This window comes from Culex quinquefasciatus, chromosome 2 (assembly GCF_015732765.1).
Source record: "Culex quinquefasciatus strain JHB chromosome 2, VPISU_Cqui_1.0_pri_paternal, whole genome shotgun sequence".
Taxonomy (NCBI): Eukaryota; Metazoa; Arthropoda; class Insecta; order Diptera; family Culicidae; genus Culex; species Culex quinquefasciatus.
In genome coordinates this window covers 92,382,124-92,405,579 of record NC_051862.1, presented here as the reverse complement: position 1 = coordinate 92,405,579, position 23,456 = coordinate 92,382,124, and the positions used below count along the sequence as shown (strand labels likewise).

General features: G+C 36.6%; 1 protein-coding gene across 7 annotated transcripts in view; it reads right to left on the bottom strand.

Moving 5' to 3' along the window:
- The window catches only part of LOC6036918 (mucin-17), a 159,470-nt gene extending 149,366 nt beyond the window's left edge, over positions 1-10,104 (bottom strand). For 3 of the 7 annotated variants that reach the window (XM_038251852.1, XM_038251847.1, XM_038251849.1), the window contains exon 1: positions 9,066-10,090. The gene's annotated coding sequence lies outside the window, so the exon portion shown is untranslated. Of the gene's footprint in view, positions 1-9,065 lie in introns of all 7 variants that reach the window. The other 4 variants (XM_038251850.1, XM_038251851.1, XM_038251848.1 and 1 more) reach the window with 3 other exon arrangements.
- Positions 10,105-23,456: the final 13,352 nt, after the last annotated feature.

Below are 23,456 nucleotides of genomic sequence, written 5' to 3'. Positions count from 1 at the left end.
GCTACACCTTTGCGCTGTAACTTTGTCAGTGTCGTCGGCGCACTGGGTGAAAAGTGACCACAAAATCGACCATTGGACCATTTCAGAGCAGTTGGAAGGTGGGAAACTTTTTTCGGTGGTGTCGTCCTCCTCTTACTCGCCGGGGAGATTTGTTATGATGCTCACATTAATGATAATTGAGTGTAAAATTAGGTGTGAAGTAATTTCATTATCGTTGCATGACGGGAAATGAGCATTCATTTTTCATCAGTTTGTGCGCTTTTCTGTGCCTTGGAATGGAATTTTAGGTGAGAGTAATGGCTGGTTGTGAGACGGAAAACGAGACTTTAGACAAATATAAAAAAAATAATAATAATTGAAATTACAAACCAGAATTTCATCACATCTCAAATACAAATACATTATACACTTGTACATTTGATATGCAATCACAAATCTACAAAAAAAGTAAAATTTGACGAAAAAATTAATTTGCGGAAAAAAAACTTTTTGCGGTATTGTATACGGAAAATTCAAGAAAATTCTAAAATAAAATGATTTTACACAAACATGATCTAAATGATTCTAAACAAACACCCAAAACTGGCAGCGCTAGTCCGAGAGAATGATGGTCTCGAGTCGAGAGAATAGTGGTACCATTCACGGACGCAGAGAACACAGCTCGAGATGGGCGATAGAATTATTCTCTCGAGGTTCATTTGCAAAAAAGTTCATCCGTCAAACAAAAAACCAAAAGTATCGACAACGGGAATCGAACCAGAGACCTTTGACATACCAATCCAATGACTTAGCTGCCCCGGCCACCACAGCTTGGTGACCAAGGAGAAGTCAGAAGTCGATGTATGACACTTGTTGGAGATTTATTGATTCAACTAACGAATGAACTCATTTGTTATGATGGTGTGAGTTGGTACCATTATTCTATCGATTTTGGCACTGAGCCCTCAATAAATTTTGAGAGAACGATTATCTCGATTCTTAATTTTGGGTGAAGAGAATGCATTTTAAATTGATTTGAGTTGATTGCACTGTACCAGTCTGCATAAGAGTACATTACAGATGAGTAATGGAGAAACCGTTATTTGGTTATATTGCAAATTGCAAAAATCTAAATTTAAATCTAAATCGGACAACTTTCTTTTCTATATATATAAAAAATTTCGACGGTTTTGTTCGAACGCGAATCAATTCAACACGGAATGTCGGATCGAGGTGCTCTTTGTTGCGTTGGGTTCGTATAAGTTCAAGGAAGGTTCTTACGCCAAAAAGTTACAACTTTGGCCGCTCTGGAACCGATTCCGGAAAATCTGCAGATTGTGTGGGAAAAGCTGCGTAAAATCAAATTTTAATCACAGGAGGCTGAATTAGCAAACAAGCAAGAAACGTCAGGAAACCAAAAAAGGGCAGGACGAAGTTTGCCGGGAAGAGCTTGTTTTGTCATAAAAAAACTGTTTCCAAAATGTAACCTAGGATTGTCTTAGAAATCCACAACTCAATGTGAAAATAATTTTCAACGTTTGTTGCGCAAATGTAAAATTTGTTGAAACCTTTTTGATTGAGATTTTTTTTTGTTTTTGGCGTGATATTAAATGTTTGGCCCTTTTAAAATGTAAGTCATGATCCAACAATATTCAAAATATTGTTTCAAAAGAGATCGGAAAATTTCTCGAATATTTCATGTTTTAAAATTGAAAATCGGACCATTAGTTGCTGAGATATCGACATTAGAAAATAAAGGGTTGTTTAGGTAAGGCCTTAAAAGAAATTTCCTGTTTCTTTTTCTTTTATCCGCTGTATCTCAGCAACCAGTGCACAGTGCACAGTGGGGCGAGGTGGCAATCTAGCGGGACAAAATTAATAGCGCTCTGGGGTTACGTCCTAGAGCTTCGGTGTCTTCAGCAAAGTTGCTCAGAAAAATCAGGGCTACATTTTGGTACTAAAATGTAGTTCCAATTTTGGCCGCATAGGTGGCGCTGAAATCTAACATTTTCCAGTGACCTCCTAGCGAGTTGGTGTCTTCGACAAAGTTGTAGATCTCGCCAAATTACGTATAGTCACGGAACATGTCAAAATTCTCAAAAATAACTGCGTAAAGTTACAGTTAGTTTAAAAAATAGTTATAATTAAGCTATGAATATTAGGATGTAACAAAAATGACTTTTTGGCGGGCATTCAGGGGTTTGTTCCGGTGGGCATACTGAGCCCAAATCCCAAATATGAGCTTGATTGGACGTAACAGGAGCTGGCGCTCCGCCCTTCAATTTTAAATGGGATTTAACCCGTAAAAAAAGATTTTTCCAAAAATGACAATTTTTGAAGCATTTTGGCCACTGGTTTTTTGAAAAATGCCACTTGTAGGTCAAACATTGCGTCTTCAGGTATCCATAACTTCAAGTTTATATACCAAAAACTCGGTTCAGGCCTTCAAAGTGATGTTTCGAAAAATCGCTCCCAGCAAAATCAAATGCTCAAAATTGTCATTTTGAAAAAATCTTTTTTACGGTAAATCCCATTTAAAATTGAAGGGCGGAGCGCCAGCTCCTGTTACGTCCAATCAAGCTCATATTTGGGATTTGGGCTCAGTATGCCCACCGGAACAAACCCCTGAATGCCCGCCAAAAAGTCATTTTTGTTACATCCTAATGAATATTCAGTCAATCTAGCAGGACAAAATTAATGGCGCTCTGGGGTTACATCCTAGAGCTTCGGTGTCTTCAGCAAAGTTGCTCAGAAAAATCAGGGCTACATTTTGGTACTAAAATGTAGTTCCAATTTTGGCCGCATAGGTGGCGCTGAAATCTAACATTTTCCAGTGACCTCTTAGCGAGTTGGTGTCTTCGACAAAGTTGTAGATCTCGCCAAATTACGTATAGTCACGGAACATGTCAAAATTCTCAAAAATAACTGTGCAAAATTACAGTTAGTTTAAAAAATAGTTATAATTAAGCTATGAATATTCAGTCAATCTAGCAGGACAAAATTAATGGCGCTCTGGGGTTACGTCCTAGAGCTTCGGTGTCTTCAGCAAAGTTGCTCAGAAAAATCAGGGCTACATTTTGGTACTAAAATGTAGTTCCAATTTTGGCCGCATAGGTGGCGCTGAAATCTAACTTTTTCCAGTGACTTCCTAGCGAGTTGGTGTCTTCGACAAAGTTGTAGATCTCGCCAAATTGCGTATAGTCACGGAACATGTCAAAATTCTCAAAAATAACTGCGTAAAGTTACAGTTAGTTTAAAAAATAAACAAATTAGCTTGCGGGTCAATTGTACAAAATTGGTTATTTAAAAAATGAAATTACGTTATTTTCATTTAAAAGACTAAAAAATTATCTATCACTTGATGTTTTTTTTAATTTCTGTGATTTTTTGGAAATTTTTGGTATTTAAAAATAATAGAAAACAGAAAATAACAGTTGTCTATCAGTTTTGTTGATTTTATTGTTTTAGGTGTGTGAAAAGGTATTTAGTTTAATGTTCTTGTGTTTTCATTGAAATTTGAGACCATTTTTAGGTGACATAAAATCTGATCAATTTATGTAGTGGTGTAATTTTATCTTTCAATCAATTGTAACGTTTTGGACGTTATTTTGCAACAATTAGACTTTGGCCATGGTCGAGTGGAGGCAAAAAAAAAATTAAAAGAAATATAAAAAGTGAGATTACAAGCCAGAATTTAAACATTTCAATAAAAAAAATGGTTATAAAATGTTTTATACAAAAGTACTCTTGCTTTGCAATCATTATTTTCGAAAAATTAACTAAAATTTAATTAAATAAAAATTGTTTTTGAATAAACCCGAACATGCACAAAGTTATTCTTAACGCAGAGCAATTCATTTTAAATGGATTCTAGCTGACTGCACATAAGTTTCCATTGAAAGCTTGATTTTTTTTTTTGAAAAAATATGCTCTACCTCTGATTTGGGGGTGGTGACAAAAGCATTGAAACATACAGTATGTAAAAAAAGTATGTTTACACCCCTTGAGCACTATGCACAAATTGTGATGAAACATGTAAACAATTCAAAGTTTGACAGAAACCTAGTACCTTTTGTTCAGAAACTCATGCCGAATATTTTGCTACAAAAAGCTCATGAAAAGATGATTTCAATAAAAAGTAATATAACAAATACTATTACAAAAATCAAAAAAGGTGCGAAAAAAATGTGTACACTTTTCGAAAAATTAACATACATAAAGTTATTTGTTGACATATCACCATAAATCCAGTCTCCCAACTCCAAATAGGCATCTTTGACTGGTTAAAAAATAATTTTGATTGAATGTAAAGTTTACTAACTACTTAGTATAAATGTTTATATAACTCTGAAAATTCTATATAAAACTAATCTAAATTTAATTTTGCATACTTTTAATTTAACTAAATGTCAATATCTTACCATAGAATTGCTAAATAAACTTTTTGAATCGTATACTGGTTCGGATGCGACGAAGTACTAAGTAATTTTGACGAAGTTTCTAAGAAATTTTGTCCCGCTAGATTGACTGAATATTCATAGCTTAATTATAACTATTTTTTAAACTAACTGTAACTTTGCACAGTTATTTTTAAGAATTCAGATATGTTCGGTGACTATACGTAATTTGGTGAGATCTACAACTATGTCGAAGACACCAACTCGCTAGGAGGTCACTGGAAAATGTTAGATTTCAGCGCCACCTATGCGGCCAAAATTGGAACTACATTTTAGTACCAAAATGTAGCCCTGATTTTTCTGAGCAACTTTGCTGAAGACACCGAAGCTCTAGGATGTAACCCCAGAGCGCTATTAATTTTGTCTTGCTAGATTGACTGAATATTCATAGCTTAATTATAACTATTTTTTAAACTAACTGTAATTTTGCACAGTTATTTTTGAGAATTTTGACATGTTCCGTGACTATACGTAATTATGCGAGATCTACAACTTTGTCGAAGACACCAACTCGCTAGGAAGTCACTGGAAAAAGTTAGATTTCAGCGCCACCTATGCGGCCAAAATTGGAACTACATTTTAGAACCAAAATGTAGCCCTGATTTTTCTGAGCAACTTTGCTGAAGACACCGAAGCTCTATGACGTAACCCCAGAGCGCTATTAATTTTGTCTTGCTAGATTGACTGAATATTCATAGCTTAATTATAACTATTTTTTAAACTAACTGTAATTTTGCACAGTTATTTTTGAGAATTTTGACATGTTCCGTGACTATACGTAATTTGGCGAGATCTACAACTTTGTCGAAGACACCAACTCGCTAGGAAGTCACTGGAAAAAGTTAGATTTCAGCGCCACCTATGCGGCCAAAATTGGAACTACATTTTAGTACCAAAATGTAGCCCTGATTTTTCTGAGCAATTTTGCTGAAGACACCGAAGCTCTAGGATGTAACCCCAGAGCGCTATTAATTTTGTCTTGCTAGATTGACTGAATATTCATAGCTTAATTATAACTATTTTTTAAACTAACTGTAATTTTGCACAGTTATTTTTGAGAATTTTGACATGTTGCGTGACTATACGTAATTAGGCGAGATCTACAACTTTGTCGAAGACACCAACTCGCTAGGAAGTCACTGGAAAAAGTTAGATTTCAGCGCCACCTATGCGGCCAAAATTGGAACTACATTTTAGTACCAAAATGTAGCCCTGATTTTTCTGAGCAACTTTGCTGAAGACACCGAAGCTCTAGGATGTAACCCCAGAGCGCTATTAATTTTGTCTTGCTAGATTGACTGAATATTCATAGCTTAATTATAACTATTTTTTAAACTAACTGTAACTTTACGCAGTTATTTTTGAGAATTTTGACATGTTCCGTGACTATACGGAATTTGGCGAGATCTACAACTTTGTCCAAGACACCAACTCGCTAGGAGGTCACTGGAAAATGTTAGATTTCAGCGCCACCTATGCTGCAAAAATTGGAACTACGTTTTAGTACCAAAATGTAGCCCTGATTTTTTTGAGCAACTTTGCTCAAGACACCGAAGCTCTAGGACGTAACCCCAGAGCGCTATTAATTTTGTCCCGCTAGATTGCCACCTCGCCCCACTGTGCAATGTCTCTTAGACAATTTTAAAGAAAATTTTCTGAACATAAAAAAATGTCACTCATGGTCATTATTAAAAAAAAAAACAACTAAAACTACAAATATTTCGCTGAAATCTAACTTTTGGTGGCTTTATCTCGAAAACGGGGCCCTTTATAAAAAAAAAATGTAAAGTACTTTTCGATTACAAATTCAAATTGAGTCAAAACTTTTTTTTGCATAAAAAATATTCCAAAAAATCTTTATTTTTTCAAAAGTTCATGACTTGGCAGCAGATTATTTGACCATACTTCTCTATGGCTCAAAAGTTGCGGGTTTTTGTCCCCTAAAACATATAAAAAGATCGAAAATCAAAAAAATGTTTTTTTGGGCAATTGAGTTTTAGTAAAAAAAAGTTAATTAAAGATCTGCAAATAAAATGTCTGTGTACCTTTTATTTCTCAATAGTCCTCAACAATACCTACAACTTTTTCGAAGACACCAAATTGATCTGAAAATTCACTCAAAAAAAAAAAGTGCACACGTGGTTTATGGATGATCCCTTTTTGTTAATTAATATTATTGGTTTTTTAAACACTTTACCACTGCAGTGGCCTTCGTGTCGTCTTTTTGTCTATACATGAAGACAAATGCACCAACAAATTGGAAAAAGCCTTGCATAAATCCATTTTTTCATTCAAAATGTCACGCAGTTCTCCTGTTGACTAAAAAGTACAGTGCATAGGAGCTTATGAAAATGTTACAAATTTCAATCATTGGCACAATCTTGTTGTAAAGTCACGGGTTTTTTTTTTAGGCTCTCAAGAACGAGTCCACGAACGTCGTTTGGACCTCACCAATCTGCCTCAAATCTTCAATGGTTATTTGTACATAAAAACTACTAGCATCTGGGCCAAATTTGAGCACCCTAGGTTATGTGGGCAAATCGGGACACACAGTTTAAAGGTTCAAAAACGTTAAAAATCTTTAAAATGCTGTAACTGAGATAGAATATAATAAAATTTTAAAATTCACCCTTTATTTTGTAGCATTTTTGAAGTGCTATCAGATGCCTTTTAAATTTTGAAAGTTTATTGATTTTTACCCAAGTTACAGTCTTTTAAAGAATTCTGACGTTTTTGAACTTTCAAATTTGTGTCCCGATTTAGCCCACTTGACCTAGAGTGCTCATCCAAGTCCAATTGAGAACAATTTTAAGCCTTACAAATGGCTTGTCAGTGCTTTTTCTCCGTGACGTTAAACGAATTTTTATTTGTTTTTTTGCTTTGCAACGGTACCAAACATGATATTTTAGTTTTCTAATTTTGTATCATTGATTTTCAAAGTACTTTTGATGATTCAATGAATATAGTTGACGCATTGCATACACAAATTATAAATCTAGAGTTTTTTTAATAGGTCCTATAAACATATGGAAGACAATAGCTTTTAGGTCTTTTTTTAAAAAAAAAAACTCTAGAAATAAACAATCCACAAATCCGTGGTATACAAGCGCTAAGAGTGTGTCCATAACACTTTCATAACAAGAGGAAATCATCGCCACAACCCAGCCAGCTAGTCTAGTGGCGAATCGCAATGTTTTGAAACTTGGTAGAATAACTCGGAACCTCTCGGAACAACGATCCCCGCACGATCATACGACAGACGACGGGCGTGAGTTTGCTGTTTTCAGTAATCAGCTTGGCTCAGAACAGCAGAACCATGTGCCAGAACGAGTCTCGCCGTCCCTTATCAGGAATTTGTGCAAAGTTTCCCCGGCAGATGGGGGTGAATAAATAACAACAACAAGAAGAAGTTGAAAAAACTACGCGCAAAAAATTGATAACCGAGTATTTTGCTGTATTTGTGCGGATGTTTTCGTGTGAACTACACACAATTCGAGGAAGGCCCCTTTCGAAGAGAGGGTCCTCAGCTCGACAGTGGATCGTTGACCCTTTCTGGGACTTGAGCGATCGAAAGGGTCTCGTTTTTGATATCCGAGCGCATATAAATCAATGGTTAAGACACGTGTGTGTGCCAACGCGAAAACACACTGGATTTACACAGACAAACAGAGCCGGTTCGGCAGAAAGAAAATCGTTTCGAAAAACTTTCTTTAACAAGATCTCACCTTTTTTTTTCTTGTCCGACTGCTCGACTGCTCCCCGGCTGTCTTCACGCAGAAAAATCTGATTGTGAACTTGGCAAAATGTTGGGTGCAGCTGCTAAACACGATTGTCATCTCGAGGCCGGCAAACAAGTTTGCCAAATTCAACCTAACATGTTTGTGGTTTCAACAAACATGTTTGTCATTGCCATGGCCTGACATGTTTGTAAATATAATAATCATTTGGGATGATTTAACAAACATGATTGTTGATTCAATGATCAGTTTTATGACAATGACAAAATCTGGATAGCCTTTTCTTCTTCTTTTTTTTTTCTTAATATGTAAAAACAAATGTTAGGTTTATTGAAAAGATTTATTTCACTATTTTCACCTATAATTGCAACACATTCTGGAGAATTCCGGTCACACTTATTTCACAATCATTTTCCTTTGACGCCGACAAGAAATATCAGCTGCTGGAGACATGGTGCACGTTACTTAAAAAAGGAACTTCTGAAAAAATTGAAACCCTTAGGAAGACAAAATTACATGGCTTTTACCTCATTATATCCGGACATAGTTTCCTCCAGCCTAGTTTTATGACACAAACAATGACTGGAACAGAACAATATAAGGTTTATTTATTAATTAAATACCTGATACAAAACACACTTACCTATTTCGTAAACATCCCCAGAATTCCACATTTTTCACTTCGGCCATCTTGTTGGATTGAAAACATACACTGTTAATTTTCCTAACACGTTTAAATGAGAATAGCTTCAAACAACAAACGTGTTAGTCAAAACGGCAAAATGTTGGTCGAACCGAAAAACGGTGATTTTCGAAATGATAAAATGTGTTTGTGACGCCTACAAACCGTGATAGTTGTTTTTAATAAACTGTTTTGTTCATTCAAACTTACACAATTTTTGTGCGTGTTGCCGATCCACTGTTTTTCTCCACTCGACTCCGCTTCTCCGGTGATTATTATTCCTTGGGCACGAATGACCACTTTTTTGAATTTTAAAATTTATTTTTGTTTTCCTTTTTCGACTTGGAAGAGCGGCGTTTTGTTTCGCGCCGTGCACTCCTTTTTGGCGGCTTCTTTATTTTCTGGGTTTTCGAAAAAAAATCACCAACAACAACAAAATACAAACTGCTCTGCTATTTCATCTTTCGTCACACAATATAGGTCACAAACCGCTCGGCACAACGCCCAAATTTCAATTCGAACCGGGCGTCAAAAAATGGATAGATTTGTCATGGAAGTGCCTCCGGCTTCGTTTCACCTTAAGTTGCCGTGTTAATTTATTGCGCACACAAACACACAGACTTACGCGAAAACAATAACCAAATTAGTACAATCAGCACGTCTGTCACTTTTTATTTTATTACTTACACATTTCACAGTTTGCACAATTGAATCCCAATTGGCGCAGATTGTTTTAACCCCTTTTCAAACTTTGACTAAAGGGACCACTACAACCACAAACACAACACGCAATGCAATGTTAAGGATCCACTTTGGTTACGACAAGCGTAGAATGCATGCTCCGACAAGCACACACACAAATTCACTTGTTATCAATGTTTTGCCTTTAATCAAGAGGCTCTTCGTCTGCTTTCACTCCTCTCTCATTCTTCGCACGATCGAGTGAGCGAACGATCGACGATCGCGAAGCGAGAATCGATCCCACGATCTTCAGATCATCAAAAATTGCACAATCACAAGCGATTCAAACACGCTATTTTATCACCAACACAATAAAAACAAACAACTTTTAACAAAATTGTTTCGTCACACGCTATTTAAAATCCCCAAAAGCGAAAAGTTTTCTTATTTCCTCAAAAAAGCGAATCCCGCGAAGAGCGAACAATTTCGCATCGTACACAAACACAGAGCTCGGGACGTGCCACTAAGCGCGATCGGACAGCGACTGAAATGTGTGTTAGAAGATGGTAAGCAGGCATGCTGCTGCTGCTGGCGGACTCAGTCGGTGTGCATTGGCGAGTGTATAGAGTGAGTGAAAGACTCGGGAGAGAGGCCAGCATTGGGCCGCCGAAAATGTGAAGCGGAGATGATGATGGGAACCCGCTGTGTGGGAAGGTGGGTTCAAAAGGGATGTTTATAGAAATATTTGATGTTTTTGGTCAAATTTCAATGCATGTCTCGCATAATTTATTATATTTTTTTATACAAAGTTTTATTTTAGATTACTCAGAATTGTAAGAAACATATCATTGCTCAATGCTAAAAAAAACGTACATATTGGTTAGCCACACCCACACCCAAAATACAGGATTGAGAGAATTGTTTTACCAAAACTTATTGATAGCTCAATGCTAAACTCGAAAGAATAATGCTACCAACTCACACCATCAATTGTCTTCATTCGTTAAACAGTACATCTCCAACAAGAGTCATACATCGAATTCTGACCACGCATGAGTCACCAAACTGTGGTTGCCGAGGCAGTTAAGTCTTTTAGTTAGTCCCTAGATCGATTCCCGTAGATAATACTTTTTTTTTGTTTTGATGGATGAACTTTTATTATTTGGAGGGCATCATTCTGTAGGCCCTAATGTCCTAATGTGAAAAATTTGTGAAATTTTAAGATCATTTCTCTGGTGAGTTTTTAAAATGCATTTTTGAAATTGGTTTTTCGTAAGTAGGCCGAATACCGATGAAAAAGGATTTGTTCACCATTGGCTCTTAAGACTTTTTGAAAACTAATCCGAGACTTTTTAAAGAATATTTCTCGATTAAATTTTCAAAAGGCCCTATCTGCATAGGAAACCCATGAGGGATAGGTAGTTTTGAAAATTTAATCTAGATTTGAAATTTTTTGAATCAAGGCTAACATTTCAAATGGGCATTATATTGATTTTTGGCCCTATTGAAATGTTAATCTTGATTCCAAAATTTTCCATATATTTTTTTCGATAAGATCATAAAATTTCACAATTGTGAAATTTGTTGCTGAAATATTGGCATTAGAAAATGTGGGAATGTTTGGATCTGACTTAAAAACTTCAATTTGCTTCACCCAAAAAAAAAAAAAATGAGTTCACGTAAAAGTGAACAGAGTTCATGCCAACGGGAACCAGGAAGAAAACTGTTCACTTTCATGGTGCAATGCACTATAAAAGTTGAACAGTTTGCTTCCTGGTTCCAGGTGGCATGAAATCTGTTCACGTTTACGCGAACTAATTTTTTTGAGTGTTGTTTTTTTTTATTTCTTTTCCAATCCAATCTTCAATGTCTCTTAGGCAATTTTATTGGGAATTTGCAGACATTTTCAAAAAAATATATGTTCAAGAATGGATAATCATGGGCAATATTTTGAAAAATAAAAAAACGGGAATTTTGCAGATAAAATTAAATATAAAGTTACCATATCTTGAAAACGGTTCACTTTACCAAAAAATCTGTTAAGTAGGGGAAATATACCCATTTTAATCACTCTAAGCCGTTTGACCAATTCTCATTCGCTATTAAATCAACATTTTCAGATGTATCAACAATGGAGAGTTGCTGGCTCACTTTTAATTGAGCTATTTATTACTTTGGAACAGTCAAAAGCACTTTATGAAAACTGTAATTCAAGATCAAAGTGCTGATAGGCCGATAAGAGAAATAGGCTGAAAAGGGTATACACTGAAATAAAAAAAAAGTATCTAATTCCTAAATTCTAGGAATTTTACCACTTTTCCTTATTTAGTAATCGGGTTTTTTGGATTACATAATAAGGAAAGGAGGCAAAATTCCTAGAATTTAGGAATTTAGTACTTTTTTTTATTTCAGTGTAGCTCCCTCACTTTTCGATTGGATTTTTTTTGACTAACATTTTTTTCCCCTAAAATCACAAACAAACATATCAGAAAGTTTCAAAGTTTGAAAAAACAAACGGATTTTTGGAATTAAATTTTCGAGTAAAAAGTGAACAGCTGCCAAAATGTATGTTTTATTTTCAAGTCACTGAAAGCAATAATTGAATCAAACTACAAGTTTTCCGTTTTATTCAAGAGTCAAGAGCGGGTTTGTTCATATTGCACCCTTCAATGGCCACCGTTTTTTTGTTTTTCGTGTATACAGGAGGTTATATTGAATCACATTTATTTAACGAAAAAACTTGACTTCTCTTGTTTTATGTTGTTCTTGAGTCATTTTGCCTTCATCACTGAGGTAAGGCTATAATCCTGCTCTAAAATTTAACTTTTTATTTAAAGCTCGAAAACCCACCTTGATGTATACATATCGACTCAGAATCGAAAACTGAACAAATGTGTGTGTGTATGTGTGTGTATATGTGTGTGGGTATGTGTCAATGTCACTCAGTTTTCTCAGCACTGGCTGAACCGATTTTGACCAATCCAGTCGCATTCGACTTGGTTTAGAGTCCCATACGGTGCTATTGAATTGTTTGAAGTTTCGATAAGTAGTTCAAAAGTTATGTATAAAAATGTGTTTTCGCATGTTTTCGGAAGTTGAATAAATGGCAGTATACTGAACCAACTGAACCAACATGCTATACATCGTTAGTTAGGTAATTGAAAGACCTCTTTCCAATGAGTCCAAAACATTGGTAATCTGGCAACCCTGCCTCGAGTTATAACCACTTAAGTGATATTTATGTACTTTTTTGTAGCCGGATCTCATTCAAATGTATGTAAACAATGTCCGGATGCATGATCCGACCCATCGTTGGTTAGGTAATCGAGAGACCTTTCCAACGAGTCTAAAACATTGAAGATCTGGCAACCCTGTCTCGAGTTCTGACCACGTAAGTGATATTCATGTTCTTTTTTTGTAGCAGGATCTCACTTTAATGTAGTTTGCTTGCAGAGGGTTAATGAGTTATTTTTCATACAGAATGTTAGTTATTCATAATCAGTTTTTTTAATTTTATAATTATAGTTATATGATAGTGATCATGAACATCATTTTTTTTCAATATGTATTTTCGAGAATAATAATCTGCCGTCATAGAACAAAATAGGAGACGAAAGTGGAAATGAAATTGACACTGACCTTATTTCTAGATTGAATTTTTAAAAGGTCCTATTTGCATGGGAATCCATAACTAATATGATGTTTTGAAAATTTACTCTAGATTTTTTTGAAATTTGATGATCATGTCCCAACGTTTTGAAAACGCCGTGCACCGTCCACCGATCAAAAACCGGTGCAAACAACCAAAAGAGACCGGTTGCTGCCGCCACTATCAAGGGAGTTCTGCATGCTCGGTGCTCGGTGTGGGAGAAGTTATGGTTGAGGATCGCGCGCGCTTCATTTGGTGAGAGTAAAAAAAAGAGAGAAGAGAGAATTGAGAGCATAAGTAGAGGGCGATGAGAATGAGTGACTGGAATGAGCCGGTTTTAAGATATTTGATAAAATAGGAAAATTTACTTACATTTTATTTATTTACCTAATAAAATTGCAAACTTGTTGAAAATTTTGTTTGAGAAATAAGGCTTTAATTTGTTAATAAATCGTTCCAAAAACGTATTTTGTATCCTAAAATTTATCTTTTTCTAACAAACTTATAAAAACTCCAACATTATTGGTAACTTTACCCTGCAAACGAGAAGAAAGTGAACTCACTCTCCCGTAAGAGAGTGAGTGCCGGAGCATGCGCAAATTCTACGCTCCAAAGAAATTCAAATATCAGTCAGTTCAAACTACACGCTGCTGCATGCATTGCTGCTCATCGCATTTCCCAATGTAGGTATCCATACATTTATGCTAATTACGATTTGGCAGCAGCATGCATTTCTCCCTCATTGGTCTAGGTCATTCAGGAAGAGATCACCAAAGGCACCGGGTCAATAAATGTTTGTTTATGGCTTTCCTCTGTCTCTTCTGTTGCGACGCAGATTTCTTCCGAAATTCCAAACTTAGGTCGATTACCTGCTATCAGAGCCAGATGTTTGTTCAGAGTTGTAGATTTTTCAAAGAATAGTGGCGTTTTAGATCGGTTACGTATTCGATGCGGTGGAAGTAGGGACTTTCCCTCGCATCACTTCTTTTGGCACGAATTCATACTAACATGTGGAGTCGATCTTAATTAGATGCATTTTAATTAGTTCCATGCGCACAAATGTTGCACAGATCGAATCTCGCCGTAGTTCTTCTAGGTTCTTCCCCAGTTGAACGCAGTGTCACGGTTCTTCAAGTCAAGATCTGTATTACTCCTTCACGCACAACCGTTTGATGCTTTTTTTTTGCAACGATTCGATCCGGTGGCGGAAATGTTCTCATTTCATCGACATTTTCTACGGTCCGAGTGCGGCCGCGGCCACCGCCAAAGAAGATATTTATCATTGGCTTCATTAATGAATAAGATTGCCATTCGCGATAAAATAAGCCGGTTGTCCAGAACACTGCGAGGGACGTTCACCGAGCGACGGGGGAGTTCAATGATGGACGATCTAACGGCAAGGCAATTGCGTACTGGACTGGACCGGTGACATCGCTGGTGAACGGCGGTTCCCGGCGGATTTCATTATCATTGCCTCAAGGAGGGACACAAACTTCTATGTTAACCTTCTACAACTCGAACCTGCCGAAAACTATCTGAGAAATTCTCTACGTTTTCGACTTTTTTAAATTTGGATGAAACATGCATTAATTTTATATTTTGAAAATTTTGATATCAAGGCTAACATTTTAATAATAATATTGAATGTTTTGCCTTTATGATATGTTAGTCTCGATAAAAAGCAAAATATGTTTTTAAGAGTTCAGAAAATTTCACAATGATTGAATATTTCAATAATGAATTTGAACCATTAGTTGCTAAGATCAACATTAGAAAATAGGGTTTGGGTAAAACTTTGAAAATGTTAATTTTCCTGTTTTTTTTATTCCCTGTATTTCAGCAACCAGTGCACTGTGGTCTAGATAGCAAAATTAAGTGGAAATTGATTTTTCGAAAAATTGTGGAATTCTGAAGCTTTAAGAAGAGTTGTTGCAAATAAGAAACTTTTGGCTTGGTTGAAAATTAGGGTGGACCACGTTTAAAGGGTTTTATGAAATTTAACTATCTTAGAATATTTATGCGAAATTTTGTCTTTGCTAGAAAGTTGTTAGGTATGTAATATTTAATGTTTGGTTCTTCTAAAATGTTAGTCTTGATTCAAAAACTTTCAAATTATTGTTTTTGAAGAGATCGGAATATTTCACGAATGTTTCATTTTTTAACATTTATAATTGGACCATTAGTTGCTGAGATATTGACATTACAAAATGGAGAGTTGTTTGGATGAGATTTAAAAAAATCGATTTTCCTGTATCTTTTTCTTTTAACCGCTGTATCTCAGTTATCAGTCGTCTAATTTTCAATGTTTCTTAGACAAAATTGTAGGACATTTTTCGAAAAAAATATTTTCAGGAATGAGCAATCATGGACACTATTTTAAAAGTAAAAAAACTGGAATCTATCAGACAAAATTTAACTTTGAATGGCTATATTTTGAAAACGGTTCACTTAATCAAAAAAAAATAAAAAAATGTAAGATACTTTTCGATTGCAAATTCGATTTTCCATGAAAATTGGGGTCAAAAAATTACATTACATTATAAGTACAAGATTTAATATTTTTACAAAAAGCACTATTTAAAAAAAAAAACTCACCGGCAATTTTTTTTTCATGCTAGTGCGTCAATCCCGGGAATTCTCGGGACAAAATTCCCCGGAATTTTTCTTTTTGGTGGGTCTCGTGGCGCAGGGGTAGCGGCTTCGGCTGCCGATCCCGATGATGCTATGAGACGCGGGTTCGATTCCCGCCTTATCCACTGAGCTTCTATCGGATGGTGAAGTAAAACGTCGGTCCCGGTTTCTCCTGTCTCGTCAGAGGCGCTGGAGCAGAAATCCCACGTTAGAGGAAGGCCATGCCCCGGGGGGCGTAGTGCCAATAGTTTCGTTTTTTTTTTTCAAAAACGGGAATTCCCGAATCCCGAGAATTTTCATATTTTGTCCCGAGAATTCTCGAAATTGAAAAAAAAAACAAATTTTGGTCTGGAAATTCAGATTTGCTTGTGGAAACAGATGAACAGTTTAATACTTAGTAATCGATAGTAATATTAATGTAATAAAATTTGTTTTCGACATACATCAGCATTAATTTGGCTAATTAGGGGAAATTTTTTGAATTGTTTGGTTACAGATCCGCTGAATGCCTGGCACTTATAATATTTTCTATTTGGGTAATTCTCTACCAACTCACACGAAATCGGGAAAAGTTGCCCCGACCCCTCTTCGATTTGCGTGAAACTTTGTCCTAAGGGGTAACTTTTGTCCCTGACCACGAATCCGAGGTCCGTTTTTTGATATCTCGTGACGGAGGGGCGGTACGACCCCTTCCATTTTTGAACATGCGAAAAAAGAGATGTTTTTCAATAATTTGCAGCCTGAAACGGTGATGAGATAGAAATTTGGTGTCAAAGGGACTTTTATGTAAAATTAGACGAACGATGAGTACGCCATCACAGAAATTAGTGTACTAATTGTTTTGATCATTTCCTGTTTTAATCTCGTGACAGAGGAGCGGTACGACCCCTCCAATTTTTGAACATGCCAAAAAAGGGGTGTTTTAAATTATTTGCAGCCTAAAACGGTGATGAGCTAGAAATTTGGTGTCAAAGAGACTTTTATGTAAAATTAGACGCCCGATTTGATGGCGTACTCAGAATTCCGAAAAATCTTATTTTTCATAAAAAAAAAACACTAAAAAAGTTTTAAAAACTCTGCCATTTTCCGTTACTCAACTGTAAAAAAATTTGGAACATGTCATTTTATGGGAAATTCAATGTACTTTTCGAATCAACATTGACCCAGAAGGGTCATTTTTTCATTTAGAACAAAATTTTTCATTTTAAAATTTCGTGTTTTTTCTAACTTTGCAGGGTTATTTTTTAGAGTGTAACAATGTTCTACAAAGTGTTAGAGCAGACAATTTTTTTGAAAATTGTGAAAAAAATCGTGTATCTTTTTTTCTAAGTAGTCCTCAGCAATACCTACAACTTTGCCATTTTAAAAAACGTACCATGGCATTTGAACACTTTCTTCGTGGTTCTCATTTTCATGAACGCTTTTTCACGATTTTGGGAACTCTTTTTTCTCCGTGTAGGGAAGGCCCCCACAAAGTTTGAGCCAAATAAAAAAAAAAAAAAAAACAAAAAAAAAAAAAATGGTCGAAATCGGCCGATTATGTAGAGAATTGCTCAGCTGCCAAAACTGTAGAGAACCTTGTATGGGTTCAGAAATGAAAAAAGCGTTTTTGGTCATTGGAAAGGAACTAATTTCAAATCAAATAAAAATATGCTGTAGAATCGATTAAAAAACTTAAAAAAGTGTCCATAACAAAATACTCCGATTCCGGCAAAATGTCAGGAAATAATCCCTTTTTCACGGTTCCAAATATCAGACATTTTTTCCTACGTTTGTACTTCTAAAGACCTGTTTTGAATTAAATATGGTCGTTACAATAACATTTTCCATTAAGTTAGCCGGAGCATTCTCAGCCCCAACGTCGAGGGCGGTCATTCTCACATTTACGCCCTGCCATCACAGCCGTTTAGTACTACACTTGTTCTCGAGATAGAAATCGAATTTCTGCGCTTTAACTCCGTGATGTATTGCCGCTCATCTAACCAGGCCTCGCACTTTGGCGGGAACACAATTGTAACGATTGTAAAACTCGCGCGTAAACCTCTCGTTTGACCTCATTCCGTTAATTGAAAAATATTTTTCCGCACTTGATATTGAATGAAATAGAGCTTGCGCCAAATGTGATTGACCATCCCCGCCCGCGGTTGTGGGGTTCTAGAATTTATAATCACTACCAGATCGCCAAGTGAGGAAATGTTCGTCTAACCGGGGCGGACATTTGGTTCTAATTATGATTGAAATCACCCTCTTTTGCTCAAATGAACGTGGCGGCGTGTGGCCACGTGTCCGAGCGCGCGGTTTTTTAATAATTTAATTAAGGCCCCTCCGCCAAAGCGACGATTGATAGGTTACGTCCTGCGGCACCCCTCTTCAAACTGGTCGCGACATTCGAGGTTCAAAGAATTTCTGCATGTTTATCTGGCACCGGATGGGGGTCATCCGGAATGGATTCAATTTAAATGTCGCTCTTATCGATCAACTCCCCTCCCTCGAGGCAAACGGGCAACATTGATCCGTATACTGGGTATGAGGAATAAATCACGATGTTGAGTGTATGCTAAATGAATCGACGCCCCTGCAAGGCTACATGGCGATATTTGTTTGCAATGTGCAACGAAAGGGGAGGTCGTACAGTTTTGCTAGAGGAAAATTAAAGTTGAACGTTGATTACTGAAATTTGTATCTATAGAATTCCATGTTCTTAGTCGGAATACCTTTGATAGTTCAAATACTCGACTAATACTACACTGAGTCATCATTTTGACCACAACCGAGTAATACCCCCAATCCGTCCAGCGGTAACCGTCATGACTCACAATCGTGACCTTTTCTCATAACCCAGTCTTGTTTTCACGCAAGACCTGACGTTTGTCTCGTCTCGTATGGTATTTCCGATGTTTTGAGCTTCAGGTTTCGCAAAGAAAGTTATGTTTGGTAAACTAAAGATTGATACCGCAATTCGTTACGCTTGTCGTGAAGTTCTGTGACTGTTTAGGAAAGTGTCAGGTACAATCACGTGCTGGTGGTCAAATGCGTCATTTGAACAGTTTGATGCACGTCAGCTGTAACCAGTTTCCATAACTCAACTTTGGTTGAAGTTTGGAAGTTATCACGTTCACGTGTCTTGTTTTTTTTTTAATTATCAGTCTGGATAACAATTCCATATTGATATTATATCTTTTTTCTCAATTGTAACATTTCTCTAGTTCAAAATAATTGCCACTTTCCCACATACGCTTCACAGATGTCCGAGTCGGTTCAAGTTCTCAACTCCGACATCCTCCGACGAACGGCAACTTCCACGACGGTCCTTGCGGCGGATAGCTGAGTGGCAATAAAACAACCCAACAATTGCTGCAAGTGCACAACGAAAGAAAAATAACCAATCCAGCAATATTGGTAGCAGCAGCAGCAGGTTCCTTCCCCCTTCAATAGTAAACGCCTAAAGACGACTCTTTTACGCAAAACGTGGAATTACACGGAAAAGGACGGTTGCGTTTTGCCGCCCTCAAATAAAATAATTAGATCTGCCGCCCGGCTGTAAAGGAAGAACGCAAGTGCCATTGGAAAACGTGTGCGATTGAAATGGACAAGGCAAGACAGTAGGAAACGTTGAGGCGGGCAGAGGAAGCAACTGCGGGTAGGGTGCAATGATGCGCAAGTGTTGCTGTTTAAGATGTGGGGGTGATTGGACCTGAAGTTTGAACTATCTTTGATACTTAAGTGAGTTTTTAACAAATAGGCTTCACATCTAATCTAATCTAATCTAAACAAACTCTAGAGCTGCCAATCTTTCGAAGGAGGTTAGATTGCTCCTAACTTTCTTCTTGTCATCCATTAACATTTGTAGTGCGCCATCATTGCATTAAAATGCATTGAAACGTCACAAACTTTAAAGTGGCCAGGCCTACTGCGTAAGGTTGTTTCGCAGAGAAATGATTCGTTGAAATGGGTTGAGTTTGAGCACAGAGTGTTCATACAACAACACAATTCTGAATCGACAGGGTAGGAAGAAGTGTGGGGTAGGGTGCCCAGAATATGGGACTTTTCCTCAAAACCTCGCTCCACAAGCTGAATATTGTTCCTTGGGCTATTTTAGGACTCTGGGCCAAATATGAGCAAAATCGGTCAACATTTACTCATTGATACTCGAAGGTGAAGTTTGTATGGGAAAAATCGAAAAAATGTATGGAAAACCCAATTTTTTTACAGTTTGTTCTGCACGGTGCGCTACTTCCATCCAAATATTCCCAAGCGTGAGATTCTTATTGAAAATTTAATACTCTACAACTTTGTAGAACACACCAAAGCTGTAAAACTCGACCCTGAAAAGTTATTAGCGTTTTAAAAAAGTAATTTTTGTATGAAAACATCACCAACTTTAGGCTCGGGTATCAATGTGTTAATCTCAACCAATTTCGCTCAAAATTTGCACAGATGCCTAAAATAACCCAAAAAAACAATTTTTGCTTGTGGAGCAGGGGGTCATCTTTTCTAGGCACCCTAGTGTGGGGGCACACCACCATACGCTCCGAGTTTCCGAAAAAAAAACTGGTTTAGAGGATTTTTTGGCAAATATTAGCAAAATCATACCAAAAAATCTCTTTCCGTGTAAAAGAAAAACAAGAATGAAAGAGAAAGTGATGTTTCATGATCGACTCTGGTCACCCTATCTCGAGTTCGTAAGCCAAGACTATTTAACCGATATTTATTTACTTTTTTGAAACCCTGATCAAGTAATTTCGATGAAAGTTATGTTCGGTTTAATCATGTAATATTAAAAACTTCACCCTAGTTAAAAAATATAATTTTTGGTCCTCCTACTTAAAGTTGTGATCATTTCAGTTATATTTAGATCTTATGATAAAAATACTTTCCGGATCTATCATTCGATGCATTTTTGGTATGGTGTGAGGAAGGAATCTATCACGTTGGTGTTTAAGATAGTTTTTTTTTTAATGTTTATGCCTTCTATGTTTTGCCATGTTTATTATAATTTGCCGAAAATTGAAAATGAGTTGATTTACTAGACTTAATGATTTTATACGCTCAAAATGTGCTGCTTTCACGGGGACCATAACTTTAAAAAAACTTTAAATTTAACAAAGAAAATATTTATATTTGACGACACAGAAATATAAAATTTCACGAGTTTTCACAGGAAGCACCAAATTCCACAGATTTAACGGGCTACACAAAATTGTGAAAATTCACTAACCCAAATCATGACCAAAAAATGCATTTTGCACCATTGAATTGTCCATACAAGTCTCCATATGATTTAGGCAGCTTTCCCTTCAACAATGGTATGTGAATATTCGAAAATCTGTATTTTGGGAAGAGATTTTCTGATTGATGAGTCCCTCGATTCTGAAAATGTGTTTTTCTTAAATATCTAAAAACTAAAAATCTCTGCAATTTTCATTTTTGGACTTTGAAAAATTGTCAAAAAAGTTGTATAAATGGTATATTACATAGAATACAAATTTAGATAAATTAAATTTCGAATTGATTTTTTTCAACTGACAATTTCTCAGCAACGTTGGATTCGATTTTCAATGTAAAAATATGTTTTAAGTTTGTTTTGAATGTGAAACAATATTATTGTTGGAATAATTTAAAATTTCACAAAAAAATCAATTCTCCGCAAATATTTTTGAGCACATTCCCAATATTGTTGTCTATGCTTCTCTGTGGTTAATAAGTTATATTTTTTGGGCCCTTAACATATGAAAAATAGTTTTCGAAAATCTAAACTGTTGTGAAAACAGTTAATCAACCTTTCATGCCTGAAGGTTCACGAAATAGTATTTTTTACTAGAATTGATGCAAAATGCCTTCTTCTGCTAAAATTGTTTCAGAAAAAAATACTAATAAATAACATTTCTAGCTTTCGTACAGAATTTTTTCTGGCTGCGCTAACAACTTGGATGATAGCAATCAAATTAAACAGGTAATCTAAATCACCGACCAACAAAATTTCTGCATAGGCTCAACTCGAGGGGATGCATGAACTTTAGGGTTCCCAGAATCACGTGCATAGACACTACCGAACGGTTTATCACCTAAGTTTGTATGCAGAATTAAGTGGAGCATCAACACTTCCCGTCTTCCAAATCCCTTTCCTTGTCCCTGGTGCGCGGTGGAGATGGGAGCGGCCGGCAATGGACGGCTGTCATGGTGGTGAGAATCTGGTTCAGGTGGAATTGGTTCTAAATCACCGTCTCCTAGCGAAGCCAAGCGAAGTTTGTATGGAGAATTATTCCCATATGCAAAAACAGCTAATTAGTTTGAAAACTGGATTTCCTCTAGTATTCGAGAACAAAGTATTGTTTATTTTTGTTTTTTTTTGTTCTGAACATTTATGCAAACAGGTGCAGTTAAACATTGAGCTAAAATCAAATTATATTAATTCAACTGACGTGAAAAGAAAGAAACAGCTAAGTCCAACATCGGTTACCCAACCTTATAAAGATCTGGAAAGACGACCGGTCACTTGTCTCGGCCGGGAACGTCCCCCTCGAGGAGCTCGGCGAGCGGGGTCCAAGGGAAAGCATTTCACTTTTAGTTTCAACCGCGTGTCTGTGCGTTAGGGGGCTATTCTTCTTTATTTATTTTGGAGTGCAGTTTCCAACATGATGTTGCCCAGCCGGAAGAAAGTTGTACAATCTTACACGTTTTTCCTTCTTTCTTTGCTTGGAGATCAGTTTTACCTGCTGTTTCCCTTTTTAATATTCTGCGCGCGGCAGCGACTTCGAAGCCGGTGTGGATAAAAGGGTTGGCCAGGGTCTCGGTTATAGCGGTAATCTCGAGTCCGTAAAAAAACAACACAACAGCACTTGCAGTGCAGTTATTCAGCAATTGCATCCATCAGGTCCAGGCCCAAAGGAAAGGGAAGCAAAGTACAGTTGCAAGAGCAAAGGGAGGAGGAAGATGCCCATAAAGTGTTGTCTTGTTATGCCTCGTGAAACTAGTTCAATAAAAGTGCACCCAAGAATTGCCTCGTCGGGTTTCCCTATGCAATCGTTTGGCTAATGTACCCACGTGGTATGCCGCCGATGAACAAATCATTACGGACTATGAGCGCTGGTGCCATTTGGAAAGACACGCCGTGCCACCGCCGGGTAGAGCTCCAAAAATGATAACAAAGTCAAGTTCACGATCAACTTGTTTACTCGAATGGCTTAGCTTCCTCTGTGGCTAGTGCCCAGTATGCAGCAGTAGCTTGCGGGTTATTTAGCTACCCTAGAGTGATGCAACGTTATATAAAATAGATTTATTGTTACTTTCTTTTTTTTTATGTAAGTTGGATATTGAAACAATGCTTTCTTTGTAATGTCTACGAACTGCGTTCACAATCAAGTCCTGATCCACAAATCAATCAATCTAAAATTTTCTTTGCGAATGTCCACAAAACGCTTTGTGCACATGTTGGCCAAAACTGATCTACTCAATTTTGTCCACGAACAGAAAAAATACATGCTAGGTATTATTTTTATCCTTTATTTCGTTGTTCTCATGGTCACTCAGGACGTTTTTCCAACACAGCAATTTCCAGTTTTACTGCAAAATATCGATTGTTTTGATGTTAATAGCATGTTATTGATCTAAAATATTCACTAAAATGTTAGTCCAAATTA